The sequence below is a fragment of the Protopterus annectens genome, chromosome 15.part0 (genome assembly GCF_019279795.1).
Source record: "Protopterus annectens isolate FY-2018-M chromosome 15.part0, PAN1.0, whole genome shotgun sequence".
Lineage (NCBI taxonomy): Eukaryota > Metazoa > Chordata > Ceratodontiformes > Protopteridae > Protopterus > Protopterus annectens.
In genome coordinates this window covers 588,086,614-588,108,423 of record NC_056749.1, presented here as the reverse complement: position 1 = coordinate 588,108,423, position 21,810 = coordinate 588,086,614, and the positions used below count along the sequence as shown (strand labels likewise).

General features: G+C 36.6%; 1 protein-coding gene across 2 annotated transcripts in view; it reads right to left on the bottom strand.

Moving 5' to 3' along the window:
- Positions 1-17,660, bottom strand: part of TEX11 (testis expressed 11) — a 1,293,291-nt gene extending 1,275,631 nt beyond the window's left edge. For both annotated transcript variants that reach the window (XM_044057409.1, XM_044057411.1), the window contains exon 1: positions 17,428-17,660. The gene's annotated coding sequence lies outside the window, so the exon portion shown is untranslated. The remainder of the gene's footprint in view (positions 1-17,427) is intronic.
- Positions 17,661-21,810: the final 4,150 nt, after the last annotated feature.

Sequence of the window (21,810 nt, the reverse complement as noted above, 5' to 3'; positions counted from 1 at the left end):
ATTCTTATACCAACTGCTGTAGTACATATGTGGTCTACTTAGCTAGTTGTTTATCTTGTCAAAATTTTTATGTAGGAAAGACCAAGAGACAATTAAAGGAAAGGATACGTGAGCATTTATTAGCTATAAGGAAGAATGATTCAACAAATGCCCTAGCCTGTCATGTGAGGGAAACAGACGCTACCCATACATTTATGTTTAGAGTTTTAGAACAACTTAAGCCTGGCGGTAGACTGGGAGATCTTAATAACATTCTAGAACAGCAAGAGAGCAGTTGGATTATTAGGCTACACAGCAACACACCACCAGGTTTGAATACCTCTATCCCTTTAAAACCCTTTCTTAAAAGACGGATACTATTTAAGTGATTTTATTCTGTGATAGGTTAGTTTGAAATGCTATGTATTTTATAAGCAGTGTGTGTGAATTTGTATTTTTTATATGGTCTGAAGAAGTGCTCAAGAGAGCATGAAAGCGCTTACCGTTCATTAAACTGTTTTTATCACATCTGCCTTGATTTACCTTGTGGATTTTTGGAAGTCTTTTGGATTTTATTCTGAAATACCACTATGTTTAAGTTATTATGTGTTGCCTTTTGAATTTATCTTCAACCCAGATTTCTAGAATTGTACTCACATGATTTACTTGAGGCTCTAGCTACAATTTCAAAATATGCATTAAGTCAAGTATTTGTGACCATACTGAATGTTAAGTTTTGAAATTTATGTGACTGAGCTGCAGATGAAGCTCTAACCGTAGCCAGAATTTCTGTTTTACTGATAGCTGCATGTACCAGTATTCCTAAGTTCCATGGGTCCCTTTAGTGAGTCTCAGATTAGATGGAAGGCAATATCTTGGATTATTCTGCTCAGGGCCAGTTTCTTACAGCTGCATATCTCTCCGATACTACCAGATGAGATTCCACATCATCTTTCATTCAGAATCTTTCAAATCTGCACGTATTTTTTTTTTGGATTCTCACTGAGGTGGATGGTTGGTTTATTATAGTGGAGATCTGTTGTTGGAGGCTAAACAGGTACTGATCAACAGTGGATATTTGTTGTTGGATGCTGAGTAGGTTTTGGTCAGTGGCTGCACTTCTTTATATGTTTACAGGTCTGTAGAAGGCTAATGACCACAAGGGCCTTTTTAAGCCTAGCCATGCAACTCAAATCTCTGAAAAATGCTGGTACCCTTGATAAGTGTGAGCAGGGGCTTGGAAGAAGAAACATTTACATGCAGGGGCATAGACATAAACCATTTACAGGCTGCCTATGTCCACTAGAGTCCCAAGTGTCAAACCAGGGGTGAATTTTCTGTTCCAGTTTCACTTCAACAGCATTAGGTAGGAGCTATGTTTCACATGGAATGGGAGCACGTTCAAGAGAAGGGGTAGTCTCTGTGATACATACCTGTCTCTCCAAAAGGCACGATTTATATCACAGGCAAGGTTTAAGTCATTAGAGTGGGTAATTCTGGTGCTGTTTTGTGGATATGCAGGAGGTCCATCAGGGTGGGACCTGAGAATGCCTTGTATGCCAGCCATAGATCTCCCCTCAACAGCCTGTAGGAGAAATAGTACAGGGATATGTCTTTGAGGCAGGCTACAAAGGACGTTACTTATGCCCTGTTTTCTTTTAGCGAGGAAACTCTGTAGACATTTCAATTGTTGAATGTGCCTGGTTAGGTACATACCAAAGAGGGCAGTGTACTCAATGATTGGTCTGATGAATGCTGAATACAGTGGAACAATGACCTCCTTGGACCTGGATGCCATACCTTTATTTATAAGTTGCACAACATACAATGATTTCCTCACTACCGTAGACACATCACGGTCAAAGGCTAGCTTACTATCTATGTGCATCTCCAAGTCCCTGACTTGAGGGTAGACTCTTAGGGGTGTGTTGTCAATATGATATTTACCAGAGGTGGATGAGTTCGTGAAGGATACTATTATGCATTTCTTGGCACTTAGTTTTAGTTCCTGGCTCTGACACAAGTTATTTGCCTGTTTCAGACCTTCCTGAAGAACATTAGTGTTGGTGGAGGATTCTATGTCTGCTCTTAATTTGCAATCATCTGCAAATTTAGTCAGCCAGATGCGCCTCACATTTGTCTTGATTTCGTAAGATCACAGGATCATAGGAAGTTACTAGGCTAATGGCCCTAGGGTCCTTATAAACCTAGCCAGGTTCTACTCTTATTTCCAAGATCAGTACCCATTGTCCCTGTTAAAAAGGGACACAGGTGGAAACCCCAGGGTGAATGTACGGTTACCCATCCAATCGTCCAGATTGCATTTTAAGAGGGCCAATGAGGTGCTCTGTTTGACATGAAGTTGGAGTCTGTTCCAAAGGTGTGGTGACCTCTGGGAGACAAATCTGTCCCTCCAGCAGGTTCTATTAATGTCACATACCAGGTTAAGTTTTTTAGAGCGAGTAACCTGTGTACCATTTGACTTGTGGATATGCAGCATTTGCAATAAAGCAGGGTCAGAGACTGCCTTATATGCAAGGCAGAGATCACCTCTGCTAGCCAGTAATTGATGTAAAAAGTTTATATACTAGCATTAAACATAGCAATGGCACTGAAGCTCCTGAATTTGCATTAGGAAACAGTCCAGCGGCCATGTATATTACAGATTTGGTAGATTTTAGTTTAACAATCTTTTGGAGTTTAATGGTATCTTGCATCATCAAAAACAGGGCACAGACATGGAGGCGGCTTTTGCCCCTATGTATGCCAATATAACGATGGGACTGTTTGAACATGAATATATATATATATATATATATATATATATATATATATATATATATATGAATGAGTTTTTCAAAAAACGTGTTAATTTATATTGTAAATACATAGATGATCTTATTTTTGCCTGCCGTGGGGGGTACAATGATGTTATACCATTTGTTGAGAAATTACAAAAAATAGGTTTGGTTTACAGTTTGATAAACCATCATATGGACAACAAGTAACATTTTTAGATGTACATCTTGAGGGGAGAATAAATGAAGATATAAAAACTAAAGTATATAGAAAATTTCAGGACAGTAATCATTTTCTTCATTTATTGATTTATTTTACATTTGTTTAGTGGGAAAGTCCGACTGGATATAGGTCCTTTTTCAGCAAAGGCCCAAGGAGAAAAGCTCAGTACATCATCATAAAGACAAAAAAATCATTCAGCTGTACATTAAATAAAAAGAGGAAAATAAATCATAGAGTAGTACATGCCAACAGTAGTAATATATACAACTGATACAAGCAATAAGTCTGAAATACAACATTGGTAGGTAGTATAGATACAGCATTAGTAGATAATTCAGATGTGTGAGAAGGTTGTGCTATACAATGAGAAGAGGCATATATCTAATTATTATTTCATAAATAGCAAGAACAACAAGAAATTTAAGGAAAGAAAATAGTAAAGGACAGAATGCTGGAGAAGTAAAATATACTGGATATAATACAGTGGCTAGTGAAGATTTTAAGACTTAGGACTAGTTTCCATCCTTCACATCTTATGAAGGCATTACTGTATGGTGAATTGATGAGAGTTAAAAGAATATGTAATGATGAGAAAGTTTTGGAAGAAGAATTAAAAAAAACAGAGTAAAAATGTTTACACAGAGGGGATATGGTGAAGGTATAGTAAAGGATTCTGTGTACAAAGTAAGGAAAGAGCGTTTTGATAAAATTTGGTATAGACATGGGAATAATGGAAGGTATAATGATCAAGAACAGCATAAAATGTGTGTGGTTACTACCTATGACCTCTTTGGTGAAACAGACAGAGTTATATGACAACATTGGAGCTATCTTTTTAAATTTATGAAATTTGTAGATTTATGTAAGTCCCCCTTGTTTTCTTTTAGGAGGGATAAAAGTATTAAAGACTGGTTAGTGCATAGTAAATGTATAAGTCTGAGTGTTATGATGTATGGTTTTCCCACACAGAAGGGAACTTTCCCATGTAATAAATGTATAGTGTGTGAATATATAGTTCATACTTTTTATTATATTAATGGACACAGATTTGAAGTGACGAACAAGTTTTACTCTAAAACAAAATGTATATTTTGTGCTTTGAAATGTCCATGTGATAGTTTTTTTTCATAAGGGAAAGCAAGAGAGCTTTCCAGTTATGCTTCCAGGAGCATGTGAGAGATATAAAGAATAAAAAACTTGAAAGCCCCAAAGCACAACATTTTTTTCAGTGTCATAGTGGTAACCCTGAAGGTGTACAGGGTACAGTTTTACAAAAAATTATAAAACAAAATGAGATGATAAATGTTAAGAAAAAACTTTTGTATAAAGAGGCACTTTTTATTTTAAAGTATGGAACTTTAGTCCCAGATTGTCTTAATGTGGAATGTAGCAGGAAGGTTTTAATATGATTTTATGCTGCTTAATTATTTGATTGATTAATGGTGTTGATTATTTAACAGTTTTGTATATAAGGTGTGGTTGTGTGTTGAAGAAATATTTTAGTCCATTGAAGGCATTGTTGTGCCAAGGCACTAGAGAACTTAAATAAATCCTTTTAATTTTTTGGACACTTGTTGGTCGTAATTTTTTCTTGTTTTGTTTGCTTCTACTTGTTGTTTTTGGTGATCACCTCTGAGTAGTCTGTATGAAACAGCATAAAGTGACAGTGATTTCAAACAATCCACATAGGACAGATGCTGAAGACCTTGAATTTTCCTTGTGAGGAACCTTTGTGATTTCTCCAATTGCTGCAGGTGCTTGGAAAGGTACATACCAAAAGTGGCATTGTACTCAATTATTGGCCTGATGATGGAAGAGTACAGGGTTATAACTTTTGTCTTGGAGGCAATACCCTTACTTATGGGATAAGCAATATAGAATGCTCTTCTTACCACTGTGGAGACATGGTGATCAAAGGTAAGGTTGCTGTCAAACTATGTGCCCTGGTCTCTCACCACTGAGTGTGTACTTAGGGTGTTAATATTGAAGTGGTAGTTAGCAGGAACATCACTCTTACTTAAAGGGATGATGATACATTTTTTGCATTAAGTTTAAGACCATGACTTTGGCACCAATCATTTTTTTGTGTAAGACCCTCTTGTAGGATGTTGACATTATATGGAGATTCTGTGACCGCTTCCAGTTTGCAGTCATCAGCAAACTTCATCAGCTACAGACTTTTAGTTTTTGCTTGTACTTTGGAGAAACCGATTCCAAACAGTAGAAGTCTAAGGACCGATCCCTGTGGAACACCACTGGTTACAGGTCTGCTGCTGGAGGTGTATTCCCCTATTTTGACTATATGGGTTCTATCAGTGAGCCAGTTAGTGACCCATCTAATGATATAAGGGTTAATATGTAGCTGGGAGAGTTTGTCAATGATGCCTGAGTGAGGTATGGTGTAAAAAGCCACAGCTAAGTCTAGGTAGGCTGCATGCACAGATTTCTCCTTGTCCAGGACCTTGATGACTGTCTCGAAGAAATCCACCAGGTTTAACAGGCATGATCTACCTTTGACAATTCCAAACTGAGTAGGGTCAAGGGTTTGGAGATTACCTATATCTTTGTTGATAAGGTTCATAATGATTCGCTCCATAGTCTTGCAGCTAAGTCTAGTCAGGCTAATAGGTCTATAGCTCCCGGGGTCAGTGGAAGCACACAACCTTTGTGCAAGGGAATAATGATGGCTATTTTCCATTCAGCTGGGATGAAGCGGGTGCTTAGACTAAGGTTGAAAAGAGTACCCAATGGTGTTGCTAATTCTTTTTACAGCCCATGTAGGATGCAGCCTGGGATGTTATCAGGTCCCACAGAAGCTGTGTTTCTGGCCTTACAGAAGGCATTTACTACTTGCTCTTTACAGATACAAGGTAGGGGGACAGGTGGTAGGGATGTCATGGGGGTACGTGTGGCCACATGCTCAGTATATGTGGTATCATTAACTACCAGTTCGGCACAAATCTGGGCCTTTCCTTTTAGGTTACAGATGTAATTAAAGAACATCTTATGGTTGTCCTTAGTTGAGGAAGCTAATAAAGATGCCTAGTTTACTTTGGAGGCCTTCACAAGAAGTCTTATTTGCTTGTTTAAGCTGAGGAGGGAGTGTTTCCAGTTTAGGGCTTGCTCCCTCTTACTCTTAGACAGCAATTTCTTCCTCTTATTGTAAAGCTTGTTAATGGCAGTTGTCCACCAGGCAGGTTTGCTCTTCATTGAGGAGCTTGTTTTGGTCCTATCAGGTACAGCCAAGTCAATGCAGTTATACAGGTGTTTGTATAAAACATTGGTGTAGAACTCGGCATAGTTGCCAGTTCCATCTGAGGGAGGAGGTGCAGTTAAGCTATTTATACCATCCTATAAGAGGTTATAATCTGCTTTGGAGAATTTTTTTTTAGTTTAGTTGCTGCTGGGGGATCAGGTGTGATAGTTACTCTAAATGAGACTGAGCTGTGGTCAGATGTCACCAGGGAACACCTCAAAGTGGGAGTGCTACAGTGGTACCACATATTGGTAAGCATCAGATCCAGGATGTTGGCACCCCTTGGAGGGGCATCAACCAGCTGGTCCAGGGCATTAGAGTTAACGAAGTCGAGGAACCTTTGGGCAAGTGAGCACAAATAATTTACCCAGTCGATAGATGGGTAGTTAAAGTCGCCCAAAACCATGGTGTTTGGATGTATCTTGATAGACTCAAGTAGATCCAAATTAGGCAGAGTGGGTGTCCTGATTCATGGAGAGGGTCCTGTAGCCGGCAATGACTTGAATAGGTGTCTTACCAACAGTTAACTGCATCTGAAGTATCTCCAGGGAATCATACTGTTTAACCAATCTGGTGGTGCATTTATCTTTAATGAATATTGATACACTGTCTCCTTTAGTCAGAGAAGTAAATGCCAAAAAATAAGTGGTCCTAGGACTGATCCTTGTGGGACTCCTCTTGTGAGTTGCCTCTTTGTAGAAGTGGACTCCCTAATTCTAATTTCCTGAGTCCTGTCTGTGAGTCAGCTGCCTATCCACTGGGTGACATAAGGGTTTATACCTAACCTCTTGATTTTGTCAACAATGCCTGACTAAGGTATTGTTTCAGATGCCTTGGCCAGGTCAAGGTATGCAGTGTGAACTATTTTGCCCTCATCCACTGCTTTGGTGACCCTCTGAAAGAAGTCCACCATGTTGAGTAGGCATGACCTGCCCTTGACCAAATCAGTTTGGGTTGGGTCCAGTGTTTGAAGACTTCCTATACCATTATTGATTATTTCCATAATAATTCTCTCCACGGCTTTGTATATGAGACTAGTGAGACTTATGGGTCTGTATTTTTCAGGGTCTGTAGACGGTAAACATTTGTGCAGAGGGATGACCGTTGCTGCTCTCCATTTGTGAAGCACAAAGACTGTTTGGAGGCTTCAATTACATAGAAATTCCAGAGGGCTTGATAGGTCATGTTTCATGCTATTTAGAAGGCATCCTGGGATATTGTTGGGGCCCACTGATGCCATGCTCATGGCCTTGGAGAAAGCACTGAGGAACTGTTCCCTAGTTATAGTAGGGGGGGGGTATCTTTGATGGTATTTCCTGAGGGGAGGTTGAGGAGAAGAGAAGGGTAAAGTTTGACCTGACTTTGCCAATAGGTTTGCTATATCCTCTGTGTAAAGGTGGCTCCATTAACAATGAGCTCTGCACACAATTGTGTATTGCCTTTGAGGTTGTGGACATAGCTAAAGAATGCCTAGTGGTTGTCCTTGGTATGGGAGGCCATATTTACCTGAAATTTGGCTTTTGTAGATTTTATTTTTCCACTGAGTTGTTTGTTTAGTTTGATGAGTGCTTTTATCTTGTTCGGTGCTATGCTTCCAAATTTTTGCCATGATTTTCTTCCTTCTGTTATACATCTTATTGATATTGTGATTCTACCATGGTGGCTTTTTTTTTTGTTAGTTCTGTACTTCTTCACGGTGGGTACAGCTGCCTCTATGCAGCTATTAACAGGCTTGTATTGGATTTCCATGAACAGTTCCACATAGGTAGCTGTGTTCTCAGGGTTTATGGAGGCTTGAAATTTTACCAGGTTATCACTTAGTAGGAAGTTAGCTTTAGAGTAGTTCTTGAACACTCCAGGGTTGGCTAAGGTTCCAGGCTTTATTGTTACTTCAAAGGAGACCATTTTGTGGTTTGACCTTACCAGAGAATACATTACACTAGGGAGTGTGCAGTACTCTCCAATATTAGTGAGGACCAGATCCAATATGTTTGCACCCCTGCTCAGCGTACTGACAATCTGGTCCAGGAATGCAGCCCCATGCAGTCTTTATTTGTTTTTATCATTTTGTTCATTAAACGTGTGGTATAGCAATTTGTTAGACTGTTTTTTTTTGTTTTATATTGCTCCAGGGAGTTTGTGTTAACAAAATCCAGGAATCTCTGTGACTGCACATTTGGTGTTGTATGCGATACCCAGTTAATAGTTGGGCAATTAAAGTCACCCATGAATATAGTACTGGGTTGGAGGTGAGTGTTTCCAATAAGCTTAAACACATGCTATGGGTTTCCTGGGCCATATAGGGAGATCTATAACTTGCAAGGAAGTGGCATATGATTTTGCCTATTGTGATCTGAATGTGGAGAAGCTAAAGTGTGTTGTCCTATTTGACTAGCCTCGAGATATATTTATTTTTGATGTAAATCAAGATACCGCCACCTTTAGTCCCCATCTGTGTAGTAGCTGTTCTAAATCTGTATAAGGCTGTGGAAGATATTGTAGCCTTGTACTGCCAATGTGCTTTCCTTGGCTTTAAACCATGTCTCAGTGACCGCATATATGTCAGAATTCTCTAGGTTGAGGAGAGGTTGTAACGAGTAGAGTTTATTTAGACTCCTAGCAATGACCAGTAACACCTTTCGATGTTTTTGTTTTTGAACTATGTCAGGTTTGGAAGTTGGTATAAAAGTTAAGGTGGTTACCTCCCAAACAAGAGGTACCAGGTTTGATTCTCACCAAGGGAAACTGGCTGAGCTTAAAATGGTCCAAAGGACAGCTAACTTAGTACTTACCTATGAAAGTATTCACTCATTTTTAAGACTTGTGCCGTGGCACCTGCATAAAGTACTGTGTTCTTAGAGGATCTGTTCTCACTGCAGTCAACTTGGTGCATGTGTGTGTGTGTGTGTGTGTGTGTGTGTGTGTGTGTGTGTGTGTGTCTAAAGAGAAGAGCAGAAGTGTGTATCCTGCAGTTACTGCTCCAATGCCATGGACTGACAGTATTCCCCAAATGACGTCAGTATACTTCAGGAGGATCTTACCCAGACCAATGACGGGCGTCTTAGTCATGGTCTCATACTAAATGCAAACAAATGCATCATCATTTCCTTCAGTAAAAACAATGTCCCTTCACACTATCAAATTAACAATACCTTATGTACCTACGAAGTGGTAAGAGATCTGGGATCACAAGTAGACTGCAACCTTAGCTTTAACCACCATGTGTCTACTGTAGTAAGGAAGGCTTTCTACATAACACACTTCTTTAGAAAAGGCATTGCCTCTAGAGCAAAGGAGGTTATAACCCCTCTATACTCATCAAAAATCAGACCCATAATTGAGTATGACCCCCTTTCGGCATGTACCGTACAAAGCACCTGCAGCAATTGGAGAGACCTCAGGGGTTTCTAACTAAGAAGATCAAGAGACTCCAGCACATGCCTTACACAGACCGACTAAAGTCCCTCTCACTATACTCAAAATCATATAGACTTATTAGGAGAGACTTATGCCTGGCTTATACAGCAATCTCTGACTAAAACCTAATGAATTTGCGGCATATCCATAATAAAAAGGGACTAGAGCTATTCATTCCGAAAATCTAAATATGGCCTGCAACTTGAATAGGACATGCTGGAGGGACAAATTTGTCTCCCAGCACCTGCCATGTCTTTGGAATAGGCTGCCAATTCATGTGAAGCAGAACACCTCTATGACACTGTTCAAAAGGAAGCTGGACGAATGGATGGGGCATTATAAATTCTTACTGAGGATAGTGCCCACAACCATCTTGGACATGAGCAGTCATTATTAATACTATCCTGGGTGTTGACTAAAATATCTATGGTATTACATTGGGATGAAAAGCCTAGGCTTGAAATTACCTCTGGGTCGATAGCCTAGTAACCGCCTATGAGCCTAAGAAGTACTTTCAGTTTGGCATTGCCTAAAAAAGCACTATGGGGAGGACAATGTTTTAGCTAATATTCAAAAGCCTAGAGGGGAGCAGTGCAGACCATCACTGGCAGCACAGCATGGTCTGTTGAGCATCTCCTTTCATGTTGACTGCACCCCTTAAAATGACACCAGAAACTAAGCTTTCTTTAAGAGCTGTAGAGGAGTTCACTAAAGCCTCAGTAAACGCCAATAAAGTCTGAGTTTTCTTTTCCCGTTCTGGACTCAGCACAGCAAGTAGAGTTTCAATACAAGCATGTTTTTAGGTTCAGAGAAAAAAATCACAGAACTGATTCAAAGCAACCCTTCTCACTTTCACAAGATCCTCTTTCACAGAGTAAATGAAGGGAGGGCACAATAATTTTTGTGTTTGTCTTACAGTTTACCACACAAACCCAAATGTGTGTAGCAATACTACCAAAATTAGCCAAGAACCAAAAAAAAAAAAAAAACTGTTGAAACAGTCTGAAGAACTTCTCAATAAAACTAAAACTTTACTACAATATAAAAGAACAGTGATTAAGCGCTTTCATCCTGTTGTGTGGACTTCATCAGAATCAAGTAAAAATAAAAATATAAACTTATATAACCCAGCTAATAAATCAATTAACTGAATCAATTAAAAGGTTTTAAACTGACCTCACCAAAATAGAAACTACAAGTTAAAATGTCCAAACCAAAACATAAAAACAAGACTATAAGTGTATAAAAGTTGTTTAAAATATATTAGCCCTTAATTTTAAAACAGATTGTAAAGAAAAATAGTCATTACTACAAGGGGGGGGGGGGCACGTGACATATAACTTCAACTGCCATTTAACCTCTTTTGCTTCAAGTAAGGTTTTAAAATCATCTCCCCTGAAACTGACTTTAATCTGTTTTGTAAAATGCCAAATTTAAAAGAAAAACATTGGGAACTGTTGCTGAAATACCTATATAAGGCATTATTGCATTTTCGCTTACTAACATGAAAATGGTGTTCATAAATTCTGGATCTTGGTGCCCTTTCAGTTTTACCCACATAAAACGGGGGAAGCCCATAAACTTTGCCAAATAAATCACCCTTTTTGATGAAAAATTCCCTTTGATAAAGGTTATTTTTTATTGAAAATGTTGTCCAGAATAAGGGAATCTACCTCAAAAATATACAAACATTGCCGACAAGAGCAACATTTAGAAGTCTTTGTGTTTTTGATAGTTCCAGGTGACCAAAACCTTCCATCACTTTCAAAACTCTGCTTGAGGTTGAACCCAGTTTAAAAACAAAAGAGGGAGAAGGTCCTAAAGTCTGATAAACATCAGGGGTACCCCTGAGAATGTTCCAGTTATTACAAAAAATGTTTTTAACTTCTTTTGTCTGTGGCCCATATTCTAAAATCAAAGTCCTCTCAAAGTCTGAAAGTGTATGTGTGTCCTTAGACTGTGTCAAACCTATGCCTAAAAGGTGTTTGTATTTAATATCCCTTTGTGACAGCACATACTCCTTTATGTCATTCACTAAAGCGATAGGATAACCTCTAGTTGTAAACATGCAGTTGCCAATTCTATTTTAACATCATCATTTTCAGAGGTCATCCTAGCTGCCCTAATAAATTGATCTTTTACTATACTGTTTTTTGACTGAAAGGATGGCAGCTAGTGACTTCTAAATATGAGTTACTAAATGTAGGCTTTCTGTAAATGTTTGATTTGAAGCCATTGCCAGTAATGGAAATGAAATAATCTAAATAGTGAATTTTGTCCCTGTTGTAAATGTAAGTAAATTTTAAAAAAATCTGAAGAGCTGGTCATATGTTCCATAAAAATCTTAATTTCATCCACATACCCATTCCACAAAATAAAAATATCATCCAGGTTATCTGATGTATAATTTACTATCCAGAACAGCTTTGTTCTTCCATTCTAACAACACTAAATTTGCATAAATGGGAGCACATGATGCTCACACCAGCACTCCTCTTATTTGTTTAAAATATTCCACCCTCAAAATAAATGAAATTATTGTCTAAAACCAAACTCATGAGTTCATTTATCAAATTAATCTGACCGGTGACAAAAAGACCAACTATCACCAAACTGTTATAAAAAAAGTATGTCCTCCTTAGGTATGGAGGAAAATAAGTCTACTATGTCATTCATTAAAAAAAATAATATTCTTGGCCCACAGTTCATTTTTTAACATACCTAGAAAATTTCAGGAATCAATTAAAAGGTGGTTCACTTGTTTATATATCGGTTTTAACCATCTGTCTATAATGATTCCTATAAGATAAGTCTTTGAACCATAGCCAGCCACTACTGGCCTAAAAGGCTTTTTTTCTACATTTTTATGAACTTTAGGTATTCTGAAAATAGTGGCTGCCACTAGAAATTTAACTTTAAGAAAACTGTATGTATCCAAGGAAATCTTTTGATCTAACAAATATTCCACTAAGAAGGAAACATTTTTTTCTATAATTAATATGGATTTCATTTACAGAAACCGGAAGGTAGGTATCATAATTACTTAGCATTTCACATTACCCTGAAATAATTAATAAAATCAAAAAGAATTATTTCCCCACCTTTATCTGTCTTCATTATTCATACAGAATGGTAATTTCTCAATGTCTCAAACAATTCTCCTTCTTCTTTGTTTAAGTTGTTCAAGTGAAATCTCCTATTATTAATTTTAACTTGTAAGTTATAAATGTCATCAGTAATTGCCTTTTCTAGTATAGCCAGGATTGGGTTCACAGGGGGGGTTAAATGTATTTTTTTCCTAGGGTCCCCTCTGTGACTAATAAAGGAGGTGTTACTAACTGGTCCTTTTTCTTTATAATAAAGAGCCAAATTCAACTTCTTAAAATACATTTTAGTTTCAGGTAAAACATCGACCAAATTAAAATTCCTAGAGGGAACAAATTTCATACCTTTTGAGAACATAAATAAGTGGTCTTCTGTTATTTAATATTGATATTGTTGAAAATATTAAAATCCCTAAAAGTGTAAACAATATTATTGGTGTTAACTTTCTGTGCTGTCTGAATTTATTCTGCTTCCACACTTTGAAGTGGGGAGCTGTGTAATTCGCCTGACCTGAATCTGGGGGTCTCTCATGGTGCCTCCACAATCTATGTGGGAACCTGTGGGGGGTATCATGTGTCTTAGCCTGCCTATAACCAGAATTTTTTTTTTTTTATCATAAGAAACTAATTTTTGATTAAAATTATTATTTAATGATTTCTTTACCGGATAAGCTTTCTTATTAGAATACTGGTCAAAATTCATAAGTAACTTTTTAATCGTCCTTTCATAAACGTTAATACATTTGTTTTTCACAATTTAATTTATAATTACCATAAATGTATATATATATATATATATATATATATATATATATATATATATACACATACATACACACATACATGTATTTATTATTTATTTATTTTATTTTACATTTGTTGACCGGGCTAGTCTAATTGGATATATGTATATTTTCAGTAGAGGCCTGGGGAGAAAAGCTCCAACACAGATAAAAGACAGACAAAGGGTTTTTTTTACTAAAAAATATACAAGACATAGATGCTATTTCTACACATTTCATAGAGCTATTTACAAAAGTAGCGCAAGATATTTACTTGTACTAGTAACTAAAAAAATATATATATATATATATATATATATATATATATATATATATATATATATATATGTGCAAAAAATCTTTTGTGTCAGGTATAAAGAAAAACTAGACCTTTTATAACAAAATAAAATAAAACAACCACAGTGGTGTAATAAGCTTTCATTCCTGTTTAATGTATTGGACCTTCCTCAGAATGAATCCAATTACAGGGGACCAGAAATTTAAACAGTAACGTAATCATGAATATTAATACAGAAAATTACACCAATAGTAAAAGGATGTACTACTGAATATCATTAATGTAAATAATACTGAAACCAATAAACCTAGCTAAGATGAAATGTTAGCATCAAGTTAAGAAAAACAGGATAAGCACTCAAGTAAGGCACTTAAACACACCAAATATCACAATAGAAAATGCAGTACAGCTATAACATAGCAAAGTGTCAAAAATAATATATAACTATAAATGTCTAATAAAAAAGAACATGCTAGTGAGAGTGACAGTAATAAAAATAGAACTATAAAAGGAACGTATATCTACATGATATATATACTATATACATATTCACTGGAACCGTTTTAGAGCACATTTCAGATTTAAAGCTTCATTCAATCCAGGGGAAAACTAAGCGTTTAAGTGCAACTGCCTTTTAAGCTATTGGACTTGCAATTTACAGTCAACATCTCCAAAAAATTCTGTAACTTGATCGAAAACTAGAAACTTAAACATGGAAAAGTCAGGACAAGTAGAGCTGTGTTTACCTAAAGCATTGGAGTGGTCACCATTTCTAATAGCAAAACAGTGCTCTTTGATTCTGTCACTTAATCTATGAACAGTCTTTCCTACTTAAAACATGAACATGCATTACAAATAGCACAAAAAACAACCATGTTAGTTACAACCAAAAAAACTAGGGAATGACACTCTAACATCACAGTGTGAAAAAGCATAAAAACTGCCTACCATAAATATATTTACAACAAATGCATTTCCCACAATTTACATACCATTAGCTAAGGAGTTAGTGATAGGGTTACCCAAGATGAACGTTCAATATTTATTCTCAAAACAAGACTTTAACGTTTTAGTTCTTTTAAAGGAGAAGAAAGATACCTTAACTAATGCAAACCTAATGTTGGGATCACACAAAACAATTTTCCAATTCCTCTGTATAATCTCTTTTAATAGCGTCCCATCCATTTTTTATGAAACGCAATGTGCTTATGGGACAATTTATTAAATTGTCTAGGTTGACCAGTGACGACAATGATTTTGAAAGATAAGCTGATTTTTTATCCTTGTTATTTCTACAGAAAAATTACCCTTTGAATCGTATTAATTGTAAGCTTCCTAATGTACAATCTTAGATCTAACAAAAGATTAGACAAATTCACCCTTTGTGAAGGGATAAAAGTAAAACCCTTTTTTAACACATTAAGATGGTCATTAGATAAGATTTTACTAGACAAATTGAAAACTGACATAAGTAAAGTGTACCCATTATCATGTTTATTGAGACTATAGTTACAAGGAGTACAGACAGAGGGAACATCCACACAAGAGGTGTCAAAAAATGTGTTACATGCTGAAGAAGTCGACTCAATTACCTGCAGCTGCTTCTTGTGACCATATGTCTGGAGGGCAGTTGAACAAACCTGGACCCTCTTCTTCTCCCTCTTCCTTTGCCTCTGTTTGTAATGTCTGGATTCCCTACAATTAAATTCCCCTGTACATGGGGGGGGGGGGTCATCCCTCTGTGGTCTAAAAAAGACTTAGATGGAACATTAAGCCTGTTAAAAGCACTATCACCTGAATTCCCTCCACAATGGGTAAAATGATCTCCTCCAGAAACAACATTCATATGTGGAGAAAAGGGGGAAGCTGCAATTTAGTAGGATTAAACAATTGCTGAGGACCAAAAGAAGGAGTAGAGGACAAAGAAATGTTAGAAGTGTGAACAACCAAAGGCTGTTGTGGAAAGTCTGAAACAGCAACACGCTGACCAAGTGAGCTTAAATTATGTGAAATAGTAGACAAGATATTAGGAAGAGGGACTGAGTCAGACACAGATGGCCTTACATCTTCTCTTCTTCCATTAAAAACTGTAACATCCTGGTTAACTACAGATGGCCTAACATTCTCTCCTCTCCTGTCAAAACCAGTATCATAGTCAGAAACAGAAGTGCGAAAAGTAGTAATTCCTCTGTTACCAAAGTTAGAACAAATATATCTACCTCTGTTAAAATTAGTTCTACTGCTGAAATTATCTAAACCTCTACTCTTTTGATTAGAAAACTGTCGGAATTTACTGGCCATAGTAACTTTGCTATTCAAGTTATTGCTGGTAAATACCCTGTCGCTAAACTCTCTTTCTGATGAACTATACCGATTTGCAAACCTGTTGTCATAATTGCTGTTAATCTGTTAACTTTGAAAAAATCTGACAGGGTACGCTTTACCCAAACTATATTGTTGTTGGTCCGTCATTAATTTATTTTTCTTTCTATTTAGCACAGTAGCAGTGTATCTAGTGATCTTGGGGGCTACTGAGTCATACAATTGTCTGTGTATACAAAACTGAGGATGACTGCAAATAGAGTTATTAAGGGCAATGATTTAATCTTTTAAAATGTGAAGCTGTTTGTCATTATCCCTAATAATAACTTTGAGAGCATTCAGATCTGCTTCATTATAAATATTACTCAACTCTTAATGTAAATCAGAATTCATAGCAGTTCTATTAGGAAATTTTTGAAGGCGTAAACCCTTTGACACAATGGACTGCTGAAAACAAGTATCCAGGTACTGAATGTCCAGTTCAGTACTTTCTTTCCAGTTTCATAATGAGAGGTTTGCAGTTATCAGTAACATCAGTCTCACTATTAACATTATCAGTTTGTAACTGATTAAAACACACAGTATTGTCCTGTAAAAATGGATTAATATTAGTCCCATTAAATAAAAGACCCATTAATTCATTGTTAGAAACAGTTCCATGGTGCTGAACTGAAAGGTGGGAATGTGTAGACTGCTGCAGTTGATCCGTTGGAGTGACCATTACAAAAACATTAAAAGAACCTCATGGCGAACGTTCTCCTAAGCACTGAGACTCACACATAGAATTAACAAGGCCTTTGGTTGTTGCTGACAGTCCGTGCAACAACTGCTTGTTGCAATACCGAAGGCATAGAAGACACATTGGAAAAAAACAGGATTACAGACTGTATTAAAATTAACAGCAGAAACACTTTCTTCTGCCCTAAGCGGAACACCCCTTAACATTAGCGAAGCATCCGACGATAATACACTGCTAACAGCACCAATATTGCTATTTACATTAACAATCTGGTGTCTTAGGTGAGGAACAGGATCGGTAAACGGAAAATCAATGTCATTAGAACTAAAAACACGACTTTCTCTGTTGCATGCATTGCAAATGGATTTAGACACGGCAATGCTGACATCAGAGTTAAAGTTAAGTCCCTCCCGACTAGAGGAACCACGATCCGTTTGAAACACATGACTAACTAGCCAATTAATATGTTTGTCTACAACAATAGAGCTAGCATTGTAAATTGAGCTTACTGTCTGTCTCTCCCGACCGGAGGAACCACAATCTGGTCTCGACAAACCTCATACCTGCCTATTCACAGGGTTGTTGAAAATCAGACTATTTGCATTACCACTGGAGCTTAGTATCAGTCCCGCCGGACTGGAGGAACCACTAGCTGGCCGCAACACACTTCCCATTTGTCTGTTCACAGAATTGCTAACATTAGAGCTTGCAAAAATTCCCTCCCGACTAGAGGAACTAAAATCATACCTAGGCACGCACACCACCTGCAATTACGTACACACTATTGCAGTAATTAATGCCATTATGTTTGCTGACTAAATTAACAGCATGTCCAATATTACCAGGATGAACAATAGAAGAATGCGAACTGATAGGGCATGTGTTCGCAGAGCTGCCAACAGCATCAAAGGAGCTGAATCTAGGGTTGATGCATAGGTTTAATGGACAGCTAGAATTGTTAGATGTCATTAAACCACCGCTATTCAAACTGTTTCTTCACTCTCTGCATTAAATCCTGTGTCTTTGTGAACAGAATTATTGGAAACTGTATTAAATTCAGAGACTCTGTCACCACCAAATGTGCCCAACATAGGATTAATGCATAAGATAAGCGGAGAGTCTAAACTGACATTTCCATTCAACGTAGTGCATTCAACATCAGTCAAATTGTTAATAACTTTCCTTGCGGAACCGTTATTCTTGTCAAGCTGTACATTAAGAAATTCAGTACCTGAGACAGCACTAGACAATGTATTATTGTCAGAATCGGGCCAAACAGAATTATTGTTATTGTGTGACTTTAAAATAGTACTATTAAGGTTATCTTTACAAGTAATGTCACTAATAGCTGCAAGAGCTGAATTAGAAGCTGAATATGAAAGCGTAACCTGCTGATTACAGTCCGCAGCACTAGACAAGTCTATACAGTAACTGTTAGTGTCCGAAGAGATAGAATGAGAAGAATTACCTTTATTCTTCAAATACATCATGCATTTAGACAGCATGCCTTGCGTTTTATCATTTCCTTCATCAAGAACTTGTACTTGATCACTGAGGGAATCAGGAATGGAGTAGGTAGATGCATTCATCAAGTCCATTTGCGATTGATCATCAGTTACAGAAAGATGCAAACTGCACTCCATGTCCCCAGCTAGAACAGAATCATTTTTATTACAAGAAAAATACAGATGATTGAAAGACTTTTTCTGTAGTCTAATACAATCTGGTGCATAATCACTCGATAGCACAACTTGACCTGTGTGACCAATGTCAACTGTGGGGTAAAGCTCCATGGCTAAAAAAGACAAACCTATTTGGATAAGTAGATCATACTAAATTCACCGAAAATATCCCGAATAAGTCAATTAAATGCAAAAAAAAAAAAACTTCTGTGACAGCTGTAAAGAAAAACTAGACATTTTATAACATAAAATAAAATAAAACAACCACAGTGGTGTAATAAGCTTTCGCTCCTGTTTAATGTATCGGAACTTCCTCAGAAATAATCCAATTACAGGGGACCAGAAATATAGACAGTAACATGTAATCATGAATATTAATACAGAAAATTACACCAATAGTAAAAGGATGTACTACTGAATAGCATTAATGTAAATAATACTGAAACCAATAAACCTAGATAGGATGAAATGTTAGCATCAAGCTAAGAAAAACAGGATAAGCACTCAAGTAAGGCACTTAAACACACAAAATATCATGATAGAAAATGCAGTACGGCTATAACACAGCAAAGTGTTAAAAAATAATATATAACTATAAATGTCTAAAAAAATAACATGCTAGTGAAAGAACTATAAATGGAACGTATATCTACATGATATATATAATATATACATATTCATTGGAATGATTTTAGAGCACATTTCAGATTTAAAGCTTCATTCAATCCAGGGAAAACTAAGCGTTTAAGCGCAACTGCCATGTAAGCTCTTGGACTTGCAATTTTAAGTCAACATCTCCAAAAAATTCTGTAACTTGATCCAAAACTAGAAACTTAAACATGTAAAAGTCAGGAAAGTAGAGCTGTGTTTACCTAAAGCATTGGAGTGCTCACCATTTGTAATAGCAAAACAGCGCTCTTTGATTCTGTCACTTAATCTACGAACTGTCTTTCCTACATAAAAACATGAGCATGTAGAATGCACTTCCCACACCTGTACATACCATTAGGTAAGGAGTTAGTGATAGGGCTACCCAAGATGAACGGTGAATCTTTATTCTCAAAACAACACTTTAACGTTTTAATTCTTTTAAAGGAGAAGGAACCTTACCTAATGCAAAAATTGACACTAATAAAAATAGAGCTATAAAAGGAACATATATCTACATAATATATATAATATATACATATTCATTGGAAGCATTTTAGAGCACATTTCAGATTTAAAGCTTCATTCAATCCAGAGAAAAATTAAGCGTTTAAGTGCAACCGCCATTTAAGCTACATACATTTTATATATATATATATATATATATATATATATATATATATATATATATATATATATATATATATATATATATATATTATATATATATATATATAATATATATATATATATGTATGTATGTGTGTATATAATATATATATGTATATACATATATAATATATATATATATATATATATATATATATATATATATATATATATACACATACATATATATATATATATATATATATATATATATATATATATATATATATATATATATATATATATATATATATATATATATATATATATAAAGACTTCCTGGAATTTTCGCTGTAAAACACTAAGAAGAAAGTAATTAAGTAAAAAATATTAATAATAAAGACACAGACGCTAATATTTAATTATTTATTTATTTAATTATTTATTTACATTTGTTGACCGGGAGTGTCCGACTGGACGTAGGTCCATTTTCAATGGAGGCCCGGGGAGAAAAGCTCCACAGTTAAAATAAACAGACAGTAGTTACATTGGATTACATAGCGATTAACAATTTAACATAGCAATTACTTACAACATATTTACAGAAGAAGAACATAGTACATCAGTAGACAACCAGAATCTTTATCTGTGAAGTACATAACAGACATTAACAAATGTTCAGTAAGAAGTTCCTGCTGTATAATAAGTACTAGGCTTATGAGCGTCTGAGCTTGCTATAATCAAGGTAGTTAGTGGAGTGGAAAGAAAGGTAGTGGTTGGATGGGGTGGGTGATATTAGAGTGGGAGTTGCAAGGGTATAGCCAGCATGTTTTTTAGGTGCGCTTTTAGTAAAGTTTTGAAGTGGGTGCATGATGGTATGGAGGTAATTGTGGGTGGGAGGGAGTTCCATAATTTGACTATGGTGCAAGAGAATAGTGCTTCACCAGCAGAGTTATTGACTTTAGTGATCTGCAAGTGATTTTTGTTGCTGGATCTTAGTGGTCTGGTGGTGCGATAGGGTTGGAGTAGATTCTGGAGGGATGGGACATTTAGTGGATGGTTTACTAGTCTGTGGGCAAGTGAGAGTTGATACCACTGAAGGAGGTGAGGGAGTTCAAGCCAGCCCAGTTCAGCAAGTGAGAGACAGTGGTGACTACGGTAGGATGCCCCTGTGGTGAATTTGGCGATTTTGTTGTAGCAGGTCTCTAGCTTGTTTAGATCGTATTGCCTTAGGTTGGTATATATTGGAGAAGCATAAAGTAGGGTGGATATAAGGTGGGAATTTGCTATTGAAATCTTTGCTGCTTTGGTGAGAAGTTGCTTATTTCTGTATAATGCTCCTAGTTTTTTGTGGACTTTTTTTATGGTCATGGATATGTGAATGTCAAATTTTAGTTTATTGTCTATTTCCACTCCTAGCAATTTGGTGTGTTCGGCTGGGTATATAGTGGTATTATCTTTTGCTGTGATGTTAAAGTGAGAGTTGTTTTGAGTATGTTTGGTTGGTTGGAAGATGAGTAGTTTAGTTTTGTTTGGGTTGAGTATTAATTGGGCATTGGATAACCAAGTTTCAACAGAGGAAAAGGCTTCCTGTGTGACTTTTTGCAGTTTGGGTAGGGACTGGGCTGAGCAGATGATGGTTGAGTCATCTGCGTATTGTATGAGTGTGCCATGTTTGGTGGCAGACGCTAGATTATTGGTGTAAACAGAGAAGAGTAGGGGTCCAAGGATGGATCCTTGGGGAACCTCTATGGAGACAGGTAGTTGGGAAGATATGTCATTCTGTCATACAATGGATTGTTGGTGGTCAGACAGGTAACTCTGAAACCAGTTGGTGACTGATTGAGAGAAGGATAGGTTATTGAGGACAGAGATAAGTTGTTTGCGTGGGACCATGTCAAATCCTTTAGATAAGTCTAGGATAGTAGCAGAGGAGAGATAGCCATTGTTTTT